Source organism: Nyctereutes procyonoides, unplaced genomic scaffold (genome assembly GCF_905146905.1).
Source record: "Nyctereutes procyonoides isolate TBG_1078 unplaced genomic scaffold, NYPRO_anot_genome, whole genome shotgun sequence".
NCBI lineage: Eukaryota > Metazoa > Chordata > Mammalia > Carnivora > Canidae > Nyctereutes > Nyctereutes procyonoides.
This window is the reverse complement of record NW_026575120.1, coordinates 25,602,260-25,623,138: the sequence shown is the minus strand read 5'-3', so window position 1 is coordinate 25,623,138 and position 20,879 is coordinate 25,602,260. Positions and strand designations below refer to the sequence as shown.

The 20,879-nt window shown below is 50.6% G+C and overlaps 1 protein-coding gene and 1 pseudogene across 4 annotated transcripts in view; both read right to left on the bottom strand.

The window, feature by feature from the left end:
- Positions 1–20,879, bottom strand: part of PRKAG2 (protein kinase AMP-activated non-catalytic subunit gamma 2) — a 264,343-nt gene that overhangs the window by 201,878 nt on the left and 41,586 nt on the right. The gene's annotated exons all lie outside the window — the stretch shown is intronic.
- LOC129516090 (transmembrane protein 126A-like) lies at positions 1,756–11,963 on the bottom strand (annotated as a pseudogene).

Sequence of the window (20,879 nt, the reverse complement as noted above, 5' to 3'; positions counted from 1 at the left end):
AATCTAGAACTGCTCAAAAAAGCTCTACTAATGAAAAAAAAAAAAAGCATAGCAACAAGTGTCTAGGGCTGGCTTCAGTACCACAGGCCAACCAATCACCCATCACTCCAGGGTCGGCATCCATCCTCTGTTGTTAGCATCAGGAGACAGAAGGAAGCCTGCGATCTAGCCGAGGGGGCCTGCCCGCAGCTCCTCTGAGAGACCCACACATCACTCCACCTGGGGACAGGAGCTGGAGCGTGCTCACTTCACCCCACATCCACGGCCCTCAGGGCTTCCAGAACTCAGGGGAGCAGGTGCATGCCCAGAGTCGGGGCCCTGAGCGGAGGGGATCTCCTCTAAAGCTCCTGGCAGAAAAGATACATGAGGAGATATAGTGACCAGCAGAAAAGATACATGAGGATACAGTGACCAGTGGAGTTAGGGAGCAAGAGCACTAATAAGTTCTGAGAGCCCAGGTCCCCTCTGTCAGGCCAAGCTGGCCAGCATCGGACCCAGTGGTGAGGCTCGGGCCTTCATGCTCCAGATGGAAACAGGTGCCAGCCGGAGTCACCAGGCAGCCGCACAATGTGTGGAGTGGGTGGACAAATCCCAGCACCAGCCTGGAGACTGAGTGGACACAGAGAAACACATGGCCCCTGGTCAGGCACTCAAAGCCACAAAGCATGGTACTAACGAAGCCAAATGAGGAATTTGCTAAGTTTCTTGTTTGTTTTTTTGCTGCCAACAAACCCATTCCACTCTGGAGGGGCTCATTATATAAGTACAGGAGGGAAGAAAAATGCTGGACAGGAGGCCAAAGTCACCAGAGCAGCAGAAACTTCTAGATCAGCTGCTACCACCACAGGGAGTAAGGTACAAAACACAGGGGTTATTTGAGGCTCTGCATTTTCAAGGAAGGAAAAAAGCCTGCTTCTCACAACCTAAGAACTAGGTTAAAAGTCATCATATCCTACCTAGGAGGACCCGGTCACTGACATGTCCCCGTGCATAGCACGTGTCCCCAGACCACCCTGTCTCCCTGTGCCCAGGATGGGGAAGAAACATGTTCCTGAGCATGTCCTCCGCCTTTCTCATCCACTCCCTGCTGGAGTGCTTTGGGACCTTTATCTCTTGCTGAAAAAGCATAGAGGATGCTAGACTGGGTCCTGTGGGGATATTCCTAAAGCCAGAGAATCCCTTGGGATTGTCTGTCCCTTAGCAAGGCCAGCCCCTTGTTTTCACTCGCGGTCACCACCAGTGTGTCTGGGCAGCGTCTGGACCACATATTCTCTGCCCTTTATATATATGAGGCCCCGGGGGACACCTCCCTCTGTGTGCAAAGCACTGAGCTTCCCACTCCGGATCTTCGCGCCCAGAACTGAGTGGACTCTGACCTTCCAGGACCACTGTGGGGATGATCTGCAGGAGCAGCACATCCTTGGGGAGGTCCACAGAGAAGAAGGGGAAACCCCATAGGCAGAGAGGGAAACCAGAGCTTCCAGGGACGTTCCCTGCTGCCCTTCCTCCTGCGCACACGGCCCCACTTTTGTGGTTTCTGGACAGAATTGAAGAGCACACAGGCCAGCTTTCCCTGGCCTAGAGAATGAAATCACACCGAACAGGAGCCTTCCTGGCTGAAACCTTTAGGGTCGCCACATCCCTAGCTTGGTGCACTGAGTACACCCAGGACATGTGCAACCGGCCTACACACTGTCGCCAGAACTTTGAATGTTATTGCATGCAAAGGATTTTTTTTATGCATTACCATTTTATTTTTGGCTCTACATTTGTTCAACAGTCACGGAATTTCTAGGCCAGGTTCAGGTAACGGAAGAGCCTTTATAATTAGTTTATGTTGTCTAGATCCAAGGTATGCTGCAAACACAGTCTGGAGCAAAATGGGAAACAACATCTTTCAGAAGACAGGCTTAGAAATGCTAATCTAGTCAGTTGTTTCCGTTCTCTGATTAGCAGGGCTGACTCATACCTGGCTGCTAGGCCACCCTGCCCAGCAACAGCCAGGAAGACAGGGCATAGCCCACCGAAAACAAGACCAACCAACCCACCCTGTGTTACGGTACAGATTTCACAACTCAAATCACCTAGACTCAAAGGTAAACCTACAAAAATTCTGTAAGATGTGTGTGAAGTCAAAACTGGGATCATTATAAGACCGTACCTATAAGAGCCTGTGTCACACTGAAGATGGGTTGAAAAAGACTATTTGCCATTAGGCCACAGAGGGCAGAGTTAATTCCATAGATATAGATCCATGTTCAAGTAGATTCCTTTCTGCTTCTGGGACTTGGTTAATTTTTCCTGGTGATGACACTGAAAATTAAGTTTCCCTCAACAGTATCATCTGGTTCGTGATTTTCCACCTGGAGCTTTATGCTCTTGTCACAACACTTGTGCCTCCACCCGTCTCCTCCAGCCACTCTAGGGCTTACGCCAACTTTTACTCAACTAACTAGAGCACAGCCATCTTTGGCGGACATGTGGCTTGGGTCCCACACACAAATGATTTTAAAGGTAGCTTTTAAGAAGCAAGAATTCCTTGAGAGTGACAGTCTATAATTCAGCATACTTTGATTGAATACAATTTTTTTTCAAGGTTGTTGTTTCATTTTAAACAGATGAGTCCTTGGAGCTATCATCATCACACATCATACAGATAACCAGCTTACCCCCACCCCCACCGCCTGGAGTTGTAAAATCGCTTGATTTTCTTTTTCCTTTTTTTTTTTTTTTGCATATTTTTTTATTGGAGTTCGATTTGCCAACATATAGTATAACACCCAGTGCTCATCCCATCAAGTGCCCCCCTCAGTGCCCATCACCAAGTCACCCCATCCCCTTGCCCACCTCCCCTTCCACTACCCCCTTGTTTATTTCCCACAGTCAGGAGTCTCTCATGTTCTGTCTTCCTTTCTGATATTTCCCACTCATTTTCTCTCCTTTCCCCTTTAATCCCTTTCACTATTTTTTTTATATTCCCCGTATGAATGAAACCATATAATGTTTGTCCTTCTCTGATTGACTTACTTCACTCAGCATAATAACCTCCAGTTCCATCCACATTGAAGCAAATGGTGGGTATTTGTCATTTCTAATGGCTGAGTAATATTCCATTGTATACACAGACCACATCTTCTTTATCCATCATCTTTTGATGGATACCAAGGCTCCTTCCACATTTTGGCTATTGTGGACATTACTGCTATAAATATTGGGGTGCAGGTGTCTCGACTTTTCACTGCATCTGTATCTTTAGGGTAAATCTCCAGCAATGCAATTGCTGGGTTGTAGGGTAGCTCTATTTTTAACTCCTTGAGGAACCTTTACACATTCAATGTAATCCCTATCAAATACATGACTTTCTTCAGAGAGTTGGAACAAATAGTCTTAAGATTTGTGTGGAATCAGAAAAGACCCGAATAGCCACGGGAATATTGAAAAAGAAAACCAGAGCTGGGGGTATCACAATGCCGGATTTCAAGTTGTACTACAAAGCTGTGATTATCAAGACAGTGTGGTACTGGCACAAAAACCGACACATAGATCAGTGGAACAGAATAGAGAGCCCAGAAATGCACCCTCAACCGTATGGTCAACTAATATTCGACAAAGCAGGAAAGACTATCTACTGGAAAAAGGACAGTCTCTTCAATAAATGATGCTGGGAAAATTGGACATCCACATGCAGAAGAATGAAACTAGACCACTCTCTTGCACCATACACAAAGATAAACTCAAAATGGATGAAAGATCTAAATGTGAGACAAGAATCCATCAAAATCCTCGAGGAGAACACAGGCAACACCCTTTTGGACTTGGCCACAGCAACTTCTTACAAGATACATCTATGAAGGCAAGGGAAACAAAAGCAAAAATAAATTATTGGGACTTAATCAAGATATAAAGCTTCTGTACAGCAAAAGAAGCAGTCAACAAAACTCACAGACAGCCTAGAGAATGGGAAAAGATATTTGCAAATGACCTATCAGATAAAGGGCTAGGATCCAAGATCTATAAAGAACTTATTAAACTCAACAGCAAAGAAACAAACAATCCAGTCATGAAATGGGCAAAAGACATGAACAGAAATCTCACAGAGGAAGACATAGACATGGCCAACAAGCACATGAGAAAATGCTCTGCATCACTTGCCATCAGGGAAACACAAATCAAAACCACAAGACACCACCTCAGACCAATGAGAATGGTGAAAATTAACAAGACAGGAAACAAATGTTGGCAAGGATGTGGAGAAAGGGGAACCCTCTTGCACTGTTGGTTGGCGTGAACTGGTACAGCCACTCTGGAAAACTGTGTAGAGATTCAATACAATTTTAAGTCAGCAGTTCCCACAGTGGAGCTTGAAGACCCCTTGTCAGGGCCAGCAAGCGTCCTCCCCTCCCGCGCACGGTCTAAGGCCTGCGAGCTGACAGGATACCCCCATTTGGACTGACCTCCCTCTTTCTCTTACCCACTGCTAAGAGGACCTACTCATCCAAGAACTGGCTCAAACCCCACAGATTGTGATGCCCTTCCTAATGAGCCCAGTTGGACACCATCTCAAACACCACACATTTCAAGAGTTTCAGCTATCCCTTAAGAATTTTAAGAGTTTTGAGTAAAAGAATTTAAAATACTCAAGCGTTGTCCATGATTTATTTGTAAATGCTATCTCTATAGAGATTGTGAGTACTCTGAGGGCAATGGCTCTGCTATCCAGCTAATTTTTGCATGCGGGCGGATAAGAGCTAAATTCATGGGATTTGCAAGTGAAAACAAAACGATGCATAACAGGAAAGTGGGGGGCAGACCAGGTGGCTCAGTGGTTTAGTGCCGCCTTCAGCCCAGGGTGTGATCCTGGAGACCCAGGATGGAGTCCCACATCAGGCTCCCTAATGGAGCCTGCTTTTCCCTCTGCCTGTGTCTGTTTCTGTGTGTGTGTGTGTGTCTGTGTGTGTCTTTCATGAATAAATAAAATATTTTAAAATTTTTTGAAAAAAAAGAAAGGTGGGGTCCCACCCTGGGCCCCATCCATGTTGTGCCCCCAAAGGAACCACAATTAGTTGCACATCCTACTAGGGCTTCCTTATGCGCTTGCACACTCCAAGCCCCTTCTGTCTCTCTCATACTTAGGTATCCCTGCTATGCACATACTCTCTCCCACAGCTTGCTTACCCAGGACATCACTCACTATCAGCACAGAGATATTTCTGTATCTGGGGCATGCTTCTTTGGATGGAATGTTCTAGCTGCATCAGCCCCTGTGGCAGTCTCCAATCTTTGGCCATTAGGACAAGGCTGTCGCGAGAACGTTGTGCGTTCTTCCTACTTCTAGGATGTGTTATCCCCAGAAATCTGACAGCTGCTCAAAAGGCCACAGATTGGTGATTTCTGGACAATACTGCCACATGTTCCTCTTAGTACAGGGCCCTGTACATTCTGCCCTCGCTATGGCAAAGGAGAGGGTCTGTCTCCCTCAGAGCTTCACCAACAGATTATGCTGCTAAACTTCAGATTTTTGTCAGATGGGTGAGAAATGGCCTCTGTGTCATCTACCTTTCACTTGCTTAATTGCATCTTTGCTGTGCCATCAAGCACAGAGGAAGCACCTGAGCTGCTAAGATGTGGGACAGTCTCTATCCAGCTGCAGGTAGGACACGCAGGTCTTGACATCAATGCAGTCCAAACGGGCTTTATTGTTGTTATTAACAAAAACAGAATACAATCTACCCGTGTGCCCCAGGAAACGTGTTTCATGGTGTGTATACCCAACCAGCCACAGCTCATGGTCAAAGTTAGCAGACTGCTGGGGGCAGGGTGGGGGGATGCTGCAGGCATAGTCAGTGTGTTCTGCACGGTAGTCCATCCTTCCCTCCCTTGGGTTTGGGCTGCTGTGATCGACAGAAAAGCAGCAGAAGGGTCACATGATTGGAGGCCTTGTGGCTTTCCCCTGGATCTCCTCGGGGGAAACCAGCTGTTAAAAATCCAACTACCCAGAGACCACCCTGCCATGGGGCAGCTCAAGCTAGCCGCCGACCAGCCCAGGCACCTGTCACAGGGTGAACAAACATCGAGAGCGCTCCGGCCTCAGCCTCCATCTGGCCTAGAATGTAAGCACAATGCCAGGCGGGCCCTGCTGGGCTGAGCCAGGCAACCCCTGAACCTGTGACGATCCGCAACCATATTTCCAAGTTTTGAGTGGCTTGGGATACAGCAACAGATGACCAGAAAACTATGCAATCCTGTGAAAGTGAATTTCCCAGTGCCTCAGTTTTGCTCATTCATAAAATGGGAATCATGGGAGTTCCTATCAAATGATGAGCTGGCATATATAAATATGCACACACATAACACTTATGAGCTAACATAGAGATTATAGGAAAATGCTACCTATTACCTTGAGATACTTTCCTGGTTTTACAGGCAAGTAAAACCATTATTAGGGACAGGATACTATTATTACTGAGAAAGGTAGGGGGTCGGGGGTGATGTGGGGGGCCTCTGGTCTAGGGTGGGATGCTCCTGCCATGTTTTCAGTCTCTCAAGGGGTGGAAAAGAAACGCACACACTCTGGTGGCCATGCAGCAATGAGGATGGCCGGGCCCTCCTTCCACCTGCTTTCATTTCATTGGCTCTGTAATGCTGATGGTCTATGGCCGATCAGGGGGCTGGACTCTGACTGAACACAGAAACTACGTGTTAGCAAGTGCTTATTAGACAGTCTTTCAAGACATGGGATGAATGGGAGAAACCACAGGAGCCTTGGAAGGATTTTTGAAATACGTTGGAGCCACTATGTATTTATTCATTTAAACATGGCCAGGTTGCCTGTGTTTGTGTCTGGAACCATGTGGAATGCAGGGCATTCAGAGAGAAGACCCACGCCCCTCCTCAGTCTCAGGATGGGGCTTGGGGGAGGAGATGGACTGCAGAGGAGCCCCATGGGACCTATAGGGAGATAGAAATAACCCCTGTCCTGAGTGAAGTGGTGGTCGCATGCCTGTACACATTTAGCCCAATCTGTCTAGCTGCACACTTAAAATTGGTGAATTTTATTGTATGTAAACCATAGGTCAATAAACCCCACCACGAAGTGACCCACCAGCCACCACCCATCCCCATACTGTAGGAGAAAAAAAGAAAAATGCACCATCTACAGAACACAGGGAAGGTGTCTACATTATTAATCCTGGAATATTGAATGTGCGTTTTCATGCAATGTGAGTAGACTTTTCAGGAAGCAGCTGTGCAGTGCGGGTGATGGTTATACTTTATTCTCAGCAAAATTCTCTGGGTTCAGTTGCCCTCCTGGTGACAAAGCACCTTGTTACATTTATCAGATAGGGAACAGTTGTCCTTTCTTCCCCTTCCTGGGATCTGAAAGTCTGACATTTCACCTCCCAAAACCCAGTCCAGACACACAGGTGCTACAGATATAGGAGGAGAGATGTGTCAGATGCCAAAAACCCAATTTCTCCCAAGGGTAAAAACCCCAGTAGTGTGAGGTGTCACAATCCTACATGTGTGCTTAAATTTCCTATCCTGTGGTACGCCTAGGTGGCTCAGCAATTGAGCCTCTGCCTTCAGCTCAGGGCATGATTCTGGAATCTAGGATCGAGTCCCCCATGAGGCTCCCTAAGGGGAGCCTGCTTCTCCCCCTGCCTGTGTCTCTGCTTCTCCCTCTGCCTATGTCTGCCTCTCTCTCTCTCTCTTTCTGTCTCTCATGAATAAATCTTAAAAAAATTTTTTTTTCCTATCCTGAGGCCTTTATCTGGATCAAGGCAATATTTAAATGATAACCATGAGAGACAACCCACAAAATGAACCCCTTCTCTGAACTGGTAGATTCCTGGATTTAGCTAGTCTCAGAAAAAAGCCCTGATGGCCTAGGAAAAAAAAAGAAATTTTGGTTGAGTAGAGATGGTCAGACAGAAAAAGTGCTTGGATAAGGCCAATTTGGGGAGCACTGGGGTGAGGACCCTAGACATAAAGGAAGGCCCCAGAGGTGGGGAAGGGGATGCCCAGAGGCCCTCATGGGCTGAGGCCACAATTCCCCACCACCCCTGTATTAACTCCAGCCAAGTAGGAAGTGTAGGGATCCCCGAACAGCAAGAACATGGTGAATATTTAAACGTGATGAAGAAGGTTGATTACAGCTAGCTTATCGCAACCAGACGTCCTTACTCACTGGCATCAAGATTTTGTTAGAGTGGCATTACTAGGGCCTTAAATGTACTAGAGACTGAATGATGTGTCTTGTTTCATTGTTAAGTGCATTTTATAGTACTCTAATTTTTTTTTTAACAGTTAGCATTCTAAATAAGATATAGCTGGTAGGTCTCAGAACTCTGGGTTAACCAGAGTCCCCAGGCATTTGGGATTATTGAATAATATTCTTTGGATTTTTTTTTCCAATTGCACAATGATCTCCTTCTCTATCTCCATGAATGAAACTAGAGAAAGCTGATTTTGGGGGAAATTGTTATTCTCAGTGTTCAGTTGGACCCTAGGCAGAATTTTCTTTTTTTTAAAAAAAGATTTTATTTATTTGAGAGAGAGAGAGCATGAGCAGGGAGGGGGCAGAGGGACAAGCAGACTTCCTGCTGAGCGCAAAGCCCGATGTGGGGCTCAATCCCAGGCCTGGAGATCATGACCTGAGCTGAAATCGAGTCAGATGCTTAACCAACTGAGCCACCCAGTTGCCCCTAGAATATTCTTTTTACATAAAGGAGCAGGACGGGAAATGCTGACTCCAATTCAATCCATTCTAAGTACAAAGCCAGTCCTCAGAGCATGGAAGATGCTGCTGAGAACCCCTGAGGAGCCCATTCAGTAGACTGGGGTGGAATCCCAGAATGCACACACACTTTAAGAAGCCCCCAGGGCCACTTGGGGCTCCCATCCACCAGCAGAAATCTTTGCTCCCCACTTAGGAGACAGCAGGGGCGAGTATGTGTGTATATGTGTGTGGCGGGGTTGGGGGCGGGGGGAGATGGTTCTCATCTACCAGGTAGAGATCTGAGAATGAAGAGAAGTGAAAAAGGAAAAACAAATTTTTATGTGCCGGCATGGCCCAGTGCCCTTTCTCTATGCAGTCAGGAGAAGGAGCAAGTCCTTCTGGGGAGAGCTGCCAGGTGGCTGCTAACCAAGGCCCGGAGGGACATCCTGACACTATCCCAAGGGCAGAAGAGAGGTGTCCCCAGGTCCTGACTGGGGCACTCAGAGCCCCTCACCCACACCCCAGGCCAAATGGAGCACATCCCTCCTCTCCTCCTCCAAGACCCACCCTTCTTTCCAAGTGTCCCCCAGGGTTTGTGTTGGAAGACCAACTGGTGAGTGCATTTCAAGGCTCTGTGATGCGAGCAGATAAGTGTGGGGTGACTCAGAGTGAGTGGGTGGTGACAGATGCTGGCAATGCCTGCAGTGAGCTCTGAGCCAGGCCCGGCCCGTTCTGGGTCAGCGCCTGGCTTGGGTCTGGGCCTAACATGAAGAGCGAATCCCACCAGGGGACAGAGGGCTCTGGGAGACTGAGTGGAAAATCTGTTCAAAAGGATGAATCTCTACCCAGTCCAGCCCCCCCCACCCAGCCCCGACTCCCCAACTTGGTACAGCACCAGCAGCGGTGTCATCAAAAAGCCCTCAGCACTCATGTCAGAAGCCAGAAGCCATGTGTTTGAGGGGCCCGTGTGGGTGCTGTGCCAGGCCCTCCCCACAGCATCTCGGTGCTGGAAGTTGCCCTGTCATCTTTGTCTGCTGGGCCTAAACAGCAGATCATTCCTGCTCTCTAAAATGCAGACACCCCTCCAAGGACACATCCAGATTCCCTATCAGCTCCATCTTGACTCTGAAATAGGAAAGCTCATCTGTCTTCGGAGCCTGTCAAAAACTCTTTATGGTGAGGAGATCCTGTCATCCAGAAAATTCACCTTTGTAGAAATACCTGTTCTCTGTCAAAGCTGGGTAGGGCAGGTTTAGGTGTCAGGGATGGTGCTTTAAGGATCATCACAGTTATGGTTAACTTGACACTTTGGATAAGCAGAAATCACCTTTCTGATCTTTTTTTTTTTTTAAAGATTTTATTTATTTATTCTGAGAGAGAGTGTGTGCAAGCAGGGGGAGGGGCAGAGAGAAGGAGGGGGGGAGAGAGAGAGAGAGAGAGAGAAAGAGAGAGAAAGACTGACTCTCAAGCATAGAACATGCTAAGCATAGAGCCAGACTTGGGGCCCAATCTCATGACCCTGAGATCATGACCTGAGCCGAAATTTAAGAGTCAGACCCTCAATCACCTGAGCCACCCAGGTGCCCCCACCCTTCTGATCCTTACTGGTGAAAATATTTTTAAAAATGTCTTCACACAGGGATCCCTGGGTGGCTCAGCACTTTAGCGCCTGCCTTCGGCCCAGGGCATGATCCTGAAGTCCCAGGATCAAGTCCCACATCAGGCTCCCTGCATGGAGCCTGCTTCTCCCTCTGCCTGTGTCTTTGCCTCTTTCTCTCTCTCTCTCTCTCCCTCTCTCTCTCTCTCTCTCTCTCAATCTGTGTCTCTCATGAATAAATAAATAAAATATTTTTTTAAAAAATGTCTTCACACATCTCAGAGCTTTGATAAGAAGCATGAGGTGGGGGGATCCCTGGGTGGCGCAGCGGTTTAGCGCCTGCCTTTGGCTCAGGGCGCGATCCTGGAGACCCGGGATCGAATCCCACGTCGGGCTCCTGGTGCATGGAGCCTGCTTCTCCCTCTGCCTGTCTCTGCCTCTCTCTCTCTGTGTGTGTGTGACTATCGTAAATAAATTTAAAAAAATTAAAAAAAAAAAAAAAGAAGCATGAGGTGGGCAGGGTTTAAGCATCAGATGGCCATGGTTCGTGTGGAGCACCAGGGCCTCTACCTCAATGGTTCCCAGAGGTGAGGGCAGGGGCAGAGGCACACTCTCCAGAAAGGTGTCTTTGTGTACCTTGTTCCATCACCTTTTCTTCCTTCTGGAGAGTCCCATACCCCATATGGTTGACAGGAGACTCTGTTGCTCCTGGTTGGGGGAGTGGGTTGTGCACTGTCCCTACACTACGTGAGGGTAACTGTCCACCTGTCTCCTCACGACCTCCTCCTGAACACAAGCCATCCCAGCACAGCCTCTGCCTGGGCCATCTCCACTACCCCGAATGCCCACAAGTGTCAGCTCCAAGTTCACTTCCAGCCATGAAAATGTGACTATGAATGTGACTCAGCCAATGGAGATCAGAAAGCAAGGAGAATGTCTGTGTTTAAGGTCAAATACAGGAGCTGATGGCGTTAGGAGAAAAGGAAAAGCTCCACAGAGCTTCCTGAGGCTTGATGCTTCGTCTTACCTCTCCTCAGCTCCTGATTCTCTGATTCTCTCTGCAAGAAGCAGCGAAACCCTGTCCTAGGAGCTCTTGCGCCATAGAAAGGTAGAACCAAAAAGAAAAGGTAGACCAGCATCGGAGAGGATGTGGAACCCCGATTCCGCAGCCCTCCATTCCACCCTCCTTGGGCTGCCTGGAAGCCCCCCGCATTGTGTGGTCAACCCAATGGGGTTGCTGCACGGCAGTAGGGCAGCTGCAAGCGGCAGGGCTGGCTCTGCTCTGACTCGCCAAGTGTCTGTTCTCTTATTTACTGGAATCTGCACAGTGAGTCTAACTCACGGGTGACTAACGAGATGAAGCCATTATTACCAGGCAGATGGCAGACTCCCTTAAAAGCAGACACGAAGCAATAAAATGCCACCACATACCTCATTCGCAAAGTAAAATCAAAACAAGAACCCACTCCTGACTTTGTTTTCTTCTACTTTCTCCCTACCCCTCCATGTGCTCTATCTTAGGATGAAAGATGCTAAGGGAAATCAAGGAAGGGTTTTAGGATCCGAGGAAGATGATGCAAACATGCCACTGTGACCTTCAGGAAAGGGTGGTGGCAGGGGAGCCACACCGAGATGGTAGATGACCATGACGGATGGTAGATGACCATGACCGCATGGGGCAGGTGGGGAGGAAGGGATGGAGAGGGCCTGACCAGCTGCTCAGACAGGTGGGGAACTGGCCTCACTGGGACAGCATGGGAACTACAGGGGCCCAACCGAACCCCCAGCCCCCCCGGCCTTGACTCCCTGGTGAATAATCAAAGTGATGAGATCCAGAGAGTTCTATCAGAAAGCCAGATCACCTCAAGGTCCTGCTTTGAGAGGAATTCTGCTGGGCTCGGCACCCACACTCCACAACCAACCACTCACCACCAGGAGGCTGCTGCTGACTGAGCACCTATTACAGGTGGGGAGCTGGCCCTTATCAACTGGTCTCATCCCAATCCTGTGAGGTCTTGTGGTTATCTCCAGTTTCAGAAGAAAAATTAGGCTCGGAAAGGTGACATAACTTGCTCATGGTCCCCAGCTGGTAGAGCGCAGGACACAGACCTGAAGTCAAGTCTGACTCCCAGGCCCAGTGCCAAGGGGGCTCTGGGTTTGAGGAGGCAACTTCGCCGGGTTCTCGAGTATCAGGTGCTTATGACTACTCCCTTTTCAAAACCCCAAATTTTAGTCATTGAGGTTAGAGCTCCGTACTCTGTCCTTAACCTCTTTTAGGGCTCTACGGCCTTAAGTCACACTCATGGAAAAGAAGTTTGCCCAGGCAGAGGAAAGGTATGCCCAAGAACACAGAACATCCATGGATTCATGCTGGCCATCCCTGGTATTAGAAAGGCAAGGCCTCAGCATCTCAGGGCTGGGGAAGCCTAGAGCCTTCACTGAAACACTGGCTGGTAAGTCCTGCTTGGTCACCACAACCTGATGGTGGCTAATAAACACATTTTCACTGTTGGATGTTTTCCATGTGCTCCTGCAGTGCAGCCAGGGGCGGGGGGGGGGGGGGAGTAAGGGAGGAGGCCAGTTAGGGAGTCAGGGGAGGAGACAGGGGGCAAAGGAGGAGGCCGGTGGGGGGGGAATTCAGGGGAGGTTTGGGGGGGAGGGGAGGAGGCTGGAGGGGAGGACTGGAGAGGAGGCTGGGGGGTGGTCTGAGGGAGGGAGACAGGGAGCAGGGGAGGAGTCAGGGGAAGTCAGAGGAGGAGGTGTGGGGGAAGCAACTTTGGAGTCAGAGGGCCTCAATCAGAACCCTAGTTTGCCATATACGGGTTCCATAATCTTAGCAAATAGATGAAGTTCACAGAGCCTCAATTTCCTCCTGTGTAAAATGAGGGAAGTGTCCAGGATTGTCATGAGAACTGAGATCATTAGTGTCCATGAAAATGCCATCTGTGGCACCTGGTGCCTAATACATAGTCAATAAACACTTACCAAAGCATGAAGAGCTAATAGCAGGTGATTTGGAGACAAATTCCTTTAAGAAACGAAAGCCCTGACCATAGGAAATGATCAATCGAATGATCAATCGAATGAATCATTACAAGAACTAACTGAACACAACCTAATACAAAATAATGCATAAAACAAAAAAGTATAAGCATGAACCCACCATCTTAGCCCACAGGCCACGTATGAGGGAGTGCTAAGGGGGTTTGCTAGAAGGTACGGGTCAAGACTTGTCAGTGTGGGTGTCCCGGGGGAGGTCAGATTGCAACACTTTTCAAGGAAGAAAAATATATGGTTTGAAAGAGAACAGTAAGGAGGTGGGAAAAATCCAAGAAAGATCCTAATTTGTTAACCACTGAGCTGAAATCAGGGTGCAAAATCAGAACGTGCATTTTCAGGGATCCCCAGCTGTCCAGAACTAATGACCAGGAGGTCAAGACCCAGCATCGTGCTCATCTTGGATGGCCACTGCCTGGCACGTAGCACTCAAGAGTTTGTTTCAGTAAACAGTTGACTTAATACTGGCCTGGGGACCAGAGCTTCGGAGTCCATGATAACGGGTGACATCCACATAGCTGTCCTCGCTACTCACCTCCCTCTTCCCCACACCTGCCTCAGTGAAGACCAGGCTGGGCCTCAGGGGCATGGAGTGTCTCTTCTGTAGGTGAGGCAAGCAGGCCAGATGCTTTCAGTGACCTCTGCCGAATGAAAGCTACATTCAGTGTCCTCTTGCATAGAAAGGAGTTTCCACCTGTCTCATAGACCTCATGTCGGGCCAAAACAATGAACAAAAAAACAACTCAAAAACCAACAAAAACCCCCACCTTAAATTTTTCCAGCCAGGTTCCTGTGCAAACTGCAGAAGCAAAGGAGAGGTGTGAAGCTGTGCCACTCTCCTGTGGGGTCAGGAAGTGAGCCGGCCTGGCCAGAGAGGCTGACCGAGCCCACGAGGCACTGTTGCTGCAATCTGTTCATCGCTTCCCTCAGGAAGCTTCCTGGGTTGACTGCTCACTTCCCTCCTGTCTACCCCTGCACTTCTCTTCCCTAGCCACACCTGACAGCACCTGAGAGGCCCTCCATTTATGTTTCGGGGTCTCCCCTGCACTCAGGGAGGTAAGCCTGCGCTCCGCTGCTCCCGGACCCACCAGTGTTTTCAGCGCTTGGCACCTGCCATGATGCCATACTCAATCCTCTACTGTTCCCCAAGTCTTGAAACTGTCTAATAATTCTGCTGTCTCTCCCGCCCCCAAAGGTGTTAAGTCCAGAAACACAGAATCAAGCCGCATTCTTCTATTTACCTGCCCCTGCCCCCGCCGGGTCCCCCAGCCCAACCCCTGGCCTCAATTGGCAGGACCCAAGTACCAATCTCAGACTCTGAGCTGAAGTTCGGTCACACACGACTAATGCGGCCCCTGGCTTAGGGAGGGGGCTTTGGGGGGGAACCAGAAAAACTCAGCAGCCTGCTCCAAGCCGCTAGTCTGGGTGTCAGCGGAGGCTGAGGGGCGACAGTCCTTTCCAGCAGCAGCTCTGCGGACCCGGGTTCTCAGCCCCCACCTGCCTCCTCCAGACCAGAGAGCAGACAAGCCTCGGTTCAGTCCTCGGTGAGCACATCTTCCATCTTCCCCCTTCCCTTCCTTGCCAGCTCCCTCCCAGTTTCTGTTTCTTCAACATTCTCTCCATAAGGTAAAAGCAACAAGTATGCCTCCTAGAGCTCGCCCTCGCCGGGCAGGACACCAGTGGACTGGGGTGTGTGGTCAAGAGCCCTGCAAGGGACAACATGGCGGGGGGTCCTAGGGCTCCCACACCATCCCCAACCCTTTCTGTTTGGGGTCAGATTGAATAATAAGTGATGACTCGGGAAGTGGGAGAAGAAAGGCAGAGGATGCCAACTCTGCTGAGATTTCAGCGGGGAGCTTGTCTCCGAGGTGGGAAGGTGGGGCGCAGAGCAGAGCCACACTCAGGAGCGGGCAGCTCCAGCTCCGGGGCAGGGCGGCCGGCGGGGGAGGAGGGGTCAACACGGAGAGGGAACACGCCCCCCCACACATACCACCTTCGCTACTATCCTCTTTCAATCCCTCAATCCGCAGGAAAAGTTAGGTAAGGAGAAAACACAGAGCCCGGAGGTAGGGAAGGAACGCTGAGTTCCACCTGGGGGTGTTCAATGGAATACGAGGCCCCCGCAGAACAAAGCGACGACTCAGCATCAGTCTGGCAAAGAGAGGAGACAAAGCATGGGGGGGGGGGGCACACACAGAAACGCACAATCACCACGCACTCGGGGACGCGGCTCAGGGGTCAGCTTACTCAGCCCCAAGGGGTCCCGGGGGCGTCCTGGCGCGGTGGCGGGTGCCGACTGCAGGTGCGCGGGCCCACAGGCTGCGGGTGCGGCCGCGCAGCGCTCCCGGCTCCGACAGATCCTGCCGCCCGCTCCAGAGGCCCATGAGAGTCGGGTCGCCCAGACCCCTCAGCACCGGCGGCTTCGAGGGTTCGGCCGCTCCCCGAGCCGCCACCGCCGCACGTCTGCAACAGATGGGGACCGGGGCTGGGCGTGTTCCCAGTCCCCAGAGCAGCGCACCAAGCGGACGGCAGACAGCAAGAGCTGGCCCGAGACAGCGCCGGCGACAGGCTTGTTGGCGAGAGGTGCTGTGCTGCTCCACACGCAGGCAGAGCGCGGGCAGAGCCCCTCAGTGACGGGACTGCAGCCAGCTGTCATTACCACCTGTGCCCGGGGCTGCTGGGGAGGCAAGTCCCACTACACAGGCGGGGGGGGGGGGGGGGGGGGGCTGGGCCAGGGCTCTTAAAAAGACAGGCGGCAAGGCTAAGGAAGGCAGGAGAGGCTGATGATGCAGCAGCCGGTGGCATCATCGGCCGGAGGTCCTGAGGCGGGCAGGGCCCCTGCGCCGTCCCCATCTACACGGGCCAAGGCCGGCTAGCTTCAGAGGACACAGTGGCTGCGGCCACCCGGACTCCCCAGGGAGCCCTGCCCTGGGAACGGGAATGCATCCTGCTCTCTGGCCACGGCCCTCCCAAACGGCCCTTCGGCCCTGCCCACACAACCTGCCCACACCTGGAAGGCACCATGGGCCCTGCCTGTATCCAGTGCATCTTGTTTTCTGTAATTCTGAGGCTCTGACGTCTGTGGCCTCTGCGCAGCCCCAGGTGGGACCACCCTCCTGTGGTTAGCCCCTCCCTAGAGAGAGTGAATAGCTCACCTGGGAGCAAGACTTTCAGATGCAAAACAGCCCCTGCAAGCACGCCCGACCGACCTCCTCCCCCTGCATTAATCACCCGGGGCAGCACCAGACAGCGAGGGGCACCGCTGCACCCAGAGCCTGCTGAAATGATGCCAACCAGCCAATCCCAAACCCACTTGCCCTGCCTCACCAGATCCTTCCAGCACAAACCACAATTGCCTACATTTTCCTCGCACACCTTGTGCCTCCTGACCCAGCCTGGGGCTTCTCTGCGTGGTCCCGCCTGGTGTGCTGAGCCTCCTATTTCTAGGGGTCTGTGAGGATGGTAAACGCCTTCCTTCGCGACAGTCATCTTGGTGTCTCTATGTCTTCCCATACTTGATTGAAAAAGAGCCTGGGTTACCTTCACACACTTCCCTGGGGAGTGTGCAAGATGGCTGGGAAGAAAACAGATTAGGAGAAAATGAGCAGGAGAGGCACTTGGCTGGCTCACTCGGGGGAGTGGTTAAAAGCATGTGACTCTAGATCTCCACGTTGTGAGTTCGAGCCCTACGCTGTGTGTTGGGGGATTACTTAAAAACCTATTTTAAAATCTTCTTCATAAAGGGAGAAAATGTGTGTCCTCACTTCAGAAGCCTGCGATGCTCATTATTAAATAAAACTTACTAATGACTTAAGCTTGTCAGCAGTGGAGAAACTGCTTCAAAAGACAGTGAGCACGTACTCAGGTGGAGGAGGAGTCTTCCTGGAAGAATCTGTTCTTTGATTCTATGACAGGATTTAGCTGGCAGATCTGTGGTTCAGGAAAGGGTGACAAATGTGAAGGGTAGAGTGGGACAGCCGTGGAGGAGGTATGCAGGATGCTTCGTGGGGAGAAAGGAACGCCGCATGGCGTCCAAGGCTCATGAACAAAATGGCAACTGAGAGTTTGGGACTTCGGGAAACTCCTAATAGAGTTGGAAGTCTGTGGTTTTCTTAAGGTTTCTTTCTGCCCAGAGGGTACAGGCTGGTCACTGTTCACCCAAAGAACACACCCATTCTGAGGCCCGAGGGATCAGAGGCATGGGTATGGGGCCAGGATCTCTCTGGGTACCAGTTATGTTGAACCTGAACCCTGTTCTCTTGCCTGCAGACTGAGCAACGTGTTACCTAAAGGACCTCTGGGCCCTCTCAGACCTACACACAGACATTTTGTGACAACAGCTCAGATACAAACCATTTCTCTGAACCTCAGGTCTTCTTCTTCTGAGAAAATATTCTTAGGGAAAACACTCACTCTGCACATCTCCCAGGGCTGCTGTTGGGATAATGGACGAGCAAGCTTTTGGACAAAAACAAGTAGCAACTTGGGACATACAAGATAATTCTGGAAGCAGAGGGCTGTGCTAGTGTAAACTCACGGCTTAGCAAGAAGCTGGTGCCGTTTAGGGATGAGTGGAGCGCCACCACCCTGCAGCCAGACCCCTGGCTGTGGTACGAGGGGTCGGCCAGAGACCCAGCCAATCACAATATTTTCTCCTGCTGGTTCTGGGACTAGCCTCCCTGGGTTAGCTAGGCTTGTTTTATTTTGTGCTTTATTCCAAAGTATACAAACAAACCCGAGGGAAAAAAAAGCTAATTAGTTTTGCTTGGAATGCTGGAGATGCCAGAGAAATGGGCTTTGCCATCCAAAGCGTTCAAAGGCCTGCTGCACTTGGAGACAAGCGCCTGCAAATGACTTATAGTCTGTGAATGACTTTCTGCAATTCTGACTGCCAGTGATTCCATGTGTCGGGTACCTGGCATTATCTGTTAGAGACTGAGAAGCATAAACAACCCCACTCCAGCCTGCAAGCTACCAACCACGAATACAGTTTATTGCTTTCACCTGCATCTATTTCCACTCCCCAAACCTCCACTGCACCCTACGTCCCTGCTTCCTCTTCAGGCTTGCAGCTTTTCCACCTATTCCCCGTGGAGGGTGGAGGTCTGCTCTACTGAAGGAGAGGCCCAGTGGACTGAGGACATTTGTACAGCCTAAGGCTGCTGTTGGTTCCATCTTTGGTCTTGAGAATATTCCTGCCTGTGGGACATCCCCTCTGACTCACCTGCCCTTCACTTATCAATCTTCCTCAACACTGCTTTCCGAGTATTGCCCTTGTACCCTCACCAGACCAAAAATGACCAAGCAAAAACAAAATAAAACAAAAACCAGAACACTAGCTCCATGCTACCTGCAGAACAAAGCCACCTTCTGCAGTGAGCCACGGCTGCCCAATCTTCCAACTGCTCCAGCTTGCACAAAGCTGTTGCCCAGGGTCCTCATGGGCCCCTCAGCACCCCATGCCTGCACACTACTGACTCTGCCTGGTTTTGCATGCCTGGTTTTGTATCCCACAGTCCTCATGAGTCCCCCACCACTCTCAATAGGCTTTCCCAACATCTGTAAGTTATTACCCAGCCTCTCTCTCCTGGAATTGATTTCTTGAGTATATTTTTAGTGCTGGGTATTTACAAATGTCTCAACTTGCACAACAGGGAAATGGGTAAAATAATACTTTTTTTTTTTTTTTTAATCAACAAGGAAACTGGAGCTCAGAGAGGCTGAGTTGCCAAAGTGACAGACACATCAGTTCCACCACCAGGATTTAATCACAAGTCCATCCCCTCTAGAGCCTGGCTGTGTTCCACACATTTAACAGGTTCACACCCACTCCCTTTTATTTCCTTATTTATTTTTGCTTATCTGTATCTTCTGGTCTCTCTGTAGCACAGGCTATTGTTACTTGTGTAATTAAAAATAAGAGGGTATGCTCACTCTTAAAGTTGGAAGGTTCCCTTTTAGGGGGTCCGTCCTAAAAGGCAAGTGAAGGTTTACGCACAGAGGTGGGCCATGCAACAGTGGGTAAGGCTCTGACGCCACCCAACGTGCAGGAATGGGATTATCTCGTGTGCTCTGATGGAGTCATGCACTGCGGGGTAAGGAAATCACAGCAAATCACAGCAGTGACTTCAAAGACTACAAATAACATGGGAAATATGGCAAGGAAAACTCCACACTATTCTCTGCATTACCTCAGCTGTGCAAGTGCCACCGAAGACTAAAAACACACACAGGGGAAGGAGGGTGCCCCTGCCTGCCTGCCATGGGTATCAGACCTGGGTTCGATTTCTGAGCATCCTAGGAATCCGGCACAGACCCTTTGCCAAATCCCATGCCATCTTCAGCCGTGAGCCTAAACACCAAATGCCGCATGCCCACCTCATCTCCTGATGAGAGCCACAGCTCTAACAGCAAAGGGACCCACAACCCCACATCAGTACTGGCCACGGTGCCAGGCCTGGGTATCACGCTAATCACAGAATCCTGCAGATCAACAGCAGCTGCTCAGCAAAGCCTTATCGCTCTCCTTTTGTTGGTGGCAGCACTGCTGGCCCTGTACTCCCGGCAGCGATCCTGCGGCTGCCAGATCTATGCCTAGGGAAGCCAGAGACACTGAAACCAAGGGTTCCCTGGGCCCAGTGCCCGATTCCTGGCTGTACTGGCTGTGCTTGTATTTCGGCCCAGAAGGGGGGGGCACAGCCTGGTGTTAGCATGGTGCTGGCTCAGCCGTCCACTGGAAACAGTGTCTGAGATGTCCTGGGTCGTGCAGGAGTGCCGACGGCTATGGTGTTTCCCTCTGGAATCCCATTCCTACAAACAGCCTGAGGCCAGCCTTCCTGACTCTATGAGCCCTCTGCAATACGTTGGGGCAGTCTGATAGCTTCCGAAGTATCCCAGCTGGGAATCAAGATGACAAAGACTACTCAGCATGTCCAACATCCTTATTAAAGTCTATACTGGAAGACTTGTGAATCAGCTCAAGAAATGTTTGAGCTCTTTTCCCTCGGAGGAGTGCGTGGTGTTCAAGGTAAGTAAGTGCTGGCTCAGGCTGGCTCGGTAAGGGATGGCACAGGCTGTAGCACCTCTGCATAAACCCGCCAGAGATCCCCACCCTCCTCCCCCCTCCCCCCCACCCCCTCCCCTGCCACCGCCCAAGGCAGCAGCAAGACTTCCCTTGAGCTACAGGAATAGGTTGTACCTAAGGCCTAACATCGTCTGTGGGGGGCTGGCAAACTCTGGCATAAGAGTCCTTTCCTGGTGGTATGCCACCTGCTGGAGGGGGTGGGGGTGGGGGATACCCAGCCTCATTCACTTCCAGTGCTGGAGGCCGCCACACTTTACAAAGTACCCGGACGTCTGCCAGCTGAGCTTCCAGGGTCCCTCCTGGGAGGATCCCTCTAGCCACACAGAACCAGCAGCTCTGGAATTATGCACATTTGCACACAACCCTCAAGCTCCCCTGCCCTGGTTCCAACGGAGGGGAGCTAAAACCAAACCCAACCCTGC